At 31.9% G+C, this 3,336-nt stretch overlaps 1 long non-coding RNA gene across 1 annotated transcript; it reads left to right on the top strand.

Moving 5' to 3' along the window:
- Positions 1 to 321: 321 nt before the first annotated feature.
- Positions 322 to 3,110, top strand: LOC142350743 (uncharacterized). The gene is made up of 2 exons (XR_012760904.1): positions 322 to 699; positions 2,681 to 3,110. It is a non-coding gene; the product is annotated as an uncharacterized LOC142350743 (long non-coding RNA).
- The last annotated feature ends 226 nt before the right edge of the window (positions 3,111 to 3,336 follow it).

Genomic DNA, 3,336 nt, shown 5'->3' with positions numbered 1-3,336 from the left:
CTCAACCTTTTTTTTCAAACTCTAAGTTTTTTTTTCATAAAGAAAACATGATGCAATTTAGTGCTCCTAATTCAGTTCATACAATAAATAGCTAACCATTGATATCAATTAAGCAAACTAATCGATTTGATCGTTTCTGAGGCCATTGAACATTTGTCTATTTTATACATGCGAAGTATATTGAAAAGTAGTCAAATTAAAATCAGTTCATTTTAAAAAATTGTCGTTTAAACATAATCTTACTGAACATTGGTCAATGATTTTATGCATCGTAGAAAACTTATTCAGAAGCACACAAAAAACATAGAGGAGTTCATTTTCTTCTTGATTTTAGCTTATTCTTTCAGTTTGTGTATAAGAAATTAACAAAGATTAGAATCAAGTTAATCTTAGCTAATACGTTTTGCCTCTTGTGGGTGTCTGTGAACTTAATTACTAATAACTTGGGACTTGGAATTAGTAATTGACAACTAATTATTAAATGTACGATGTAATACAAAATCTTTTCTGTCAAAAATCACCTCAGTAGTTTGATTTGTGTACTGAAATTTAGCCAATAGAATCTCGCAGAATCATTAATAATGAATGACTGGCCTTATAAAAAGAAAAGTGGGTAATTTTTTTCACTTTTGACGAAAGCACTGTGAACAAAAACTGTGTAAAAATATAGAATCTCGGAACAGATCTCTTCGAGACAAGGTTGGTGTATTCTTTTGCTTTCTTGCTTTGTAATCCATTCGTCAATGATATTAGCTTTTAGTACCTTCTTGGGAGAAAATGCACGCAGTGACCTCAATTTTCTAAAACACTTTTGCATCAAAAATCTAAATCTGATCAATAGTCAAGACACGTCGTTTTTTCAGACGTTTATCTAATGAGGCCAAACAAACAATTCATGATGCTTGACAGTCTTGCACAACCTCGATCGGTTAAATATAATATGCTTGACTCTAGAGAGTTGGTTTCTTTCCAGTTCCTTCACTCTTTTCGCTGACTTTCAATTGCGGTATATAATTGCCAAGAAGCAATTGAGCGAACGTCAAGCAAAAATGAGATTTTACCTTTTTTGTCGAAACTCGGTATCGGAACTCGGTAAGTTTACTGTTCAACTGTGCCAACTGAGCACAAAACTGTACAGTATCTTCCGACAACTTCACAGTATCCATCTGGATTTTATAAAAAATTAATTAATTGCATTTGTGTCTAAGAAAGCTCTCTCTTTAGATGCATATGTGTTTATAAAACCAAAAAATTAAATCTTTTTAGATTGATTTTGTTCTGATACTGTGCAAAGCGATCCGAAAAAAGAGTTGAACATATCATAAATAAATTAAAATTGAAGCTTAAAGTGATGCATCAAAATAGGCATTAAAAACAGATTTCAAAAATGCTGCAGCCATTCTCTCGCAAAAGTTCTTTTGATAAATTTATGCATAGCTCAATTTCTCAGCACTAACAAGAGATTAGTTAAAATGGATCTATAACTATTCCCAGTCAGAAAATATATTTTTTAAAAAAATAGAGCAGTTGTAATTAACTATTGATAAAATTGTAATTACAATTTAATGATCAGGGTGTTGATTACGCGACTTTTTTCTATGACTAGAGGGTTTTTAAAGGTTATTTCTCTTTATTAAAGTCAAGAAAAAGCAGACAAAGAGATAAAATACAAAGAGAAAATTTTTTTGGTAAAAAAGTGTATACTTTCAACAATTTTCCGCGTTACGCCACAAATGTTGTTTTTTTGGTCGCATAGTAAACCTTTTCTGTCCTTTTGGAGATCAGTGACAATAGTTTATATTAGCATAAAATTTTTAACAGGGTCAAATTGATGAAAACTAAGCTAGAAAACAGAAACATATTTTTTCAAAAAGTAACCGATTTTTTAAAGTTTTCTAGGAATCTTGTACGAAAATATTTCAAGCACCAAAAAATGAAGACCGTAGATCTAAAAATTTTACATCTAAACTTAAAAATCTAAAAATCTTGTAATATTTAACATCTTCTTGTAGGAATCTTGTTAACCTGTTACACGATTCTAGTTTTCGTTTTCAAACCGTGAAGAAAATAGATAAAAAGTGCAGCATTTTGTAATCATCTGAAACAGGACTAATAGTAAAAATTTTATGAAATTAGGTTTCAGAATGTATTCGTGAAACACTTTTTGGTGAATTTACAATACGTCGCCAATAGGTTGGATTTATCGAGCAAATCTATTCATTATTTTCACTCTTTTCCACACTATAAGAAACAAATTTCCATGTTTTACTTTTGTGCACAGTTTCGTTCTCTAAAAACTAAGATAGTGCTTAATAGAGCAAAATAAATTAAAGCTTTATTAGAGAATAAGTTTTTAATTCATGTTCCTCTCCATTCTAATTGTTGATCAAGAAGAAATTTAGCAGTTTTCCGATTACCCATATCATTGTTCACCACAACAGTTAGGTCTTTGAATTTGGTCATGAGTATTTACAAACAAGCTCAAGCAAAATATGCTTGAGGCTGTATACATGCTTGAATATGTGAAAAAGTTAAATTCGTCCGTGAACACTAGTGGCAAAATATGCATGTTCCGTTATCTTAAAATTTACTTTGCGGGCTTTTGTTAACCTAACGTAAGATTTGCTGTATATACTTTTTAAATTCATTCAAGAAAAGCTTACATTCTTATCTATTTTAGAAAGAACTTAAAATGCTTCGACAAATTGTTCTGATTCTGGTAATTGCGGCGGTCATTCAAGCCGATGGGTTGTGGAGGCGACGTTTTGAGGGGAAAAGAATGGACACTGGGATGGCTCTAAATGAGCGACGAGGAAAACCTGGACCCCTCTTTGCTGATAAGAGGGCTGCGTTCGCTAGTTGCTCTACTAATGCGGATTGTGAGGCACCTGAGACTTGCGATTATGATTTCATTTGCTGGTAATAAACTTGATGCACCAAAAACATCTCAAAAACTATGATAAATGTACACAAATTAAATTTATCCTCCTTATAAACTGATAAGATTCACTATGGGCGGTAAAATTGACGTTTATGTACATAATACTTTTATATAATTCTTGTATATAATACTGTACAATGATAAATTATATTAAAATTTTCGAATTCTATTGTTCATTATTGACAGAGAACATCAGGCTAACAGAGAACATCAATACTTTGAATGTCAAGTGAAGTTTTTAACAAGATTAGCCAGTAAGTGGCCCACATCCTGTCTGTTACAGAACCAGTAAAGGTTCCGGTTACATGGTTTTTTGTCCAGTGACGTCAATCCTGTTGTAGTATCCAGTAGTCTCTCACTGTCATTGTAGTGAGGACGATTTGTTAACATCTTAG

Source organism: Convolutriloba macropyga, chromosome 12 (assembly GCF_964194025.1).
Source record: "Convolutriloba macropyga chromosome 12, txConMacr16.3, whole genome shotgun sequence".
NCBI lineage: Eukaryota > Metazoa > Xenacoelomorpha > Acoela > Convolutidae > Convolutriloba > Convolutriloba macropyga.
Note: the sequence above shows the minus strand (reverse complement) of the source record. Positions and strands in the feature narration are given on the sequence as shown.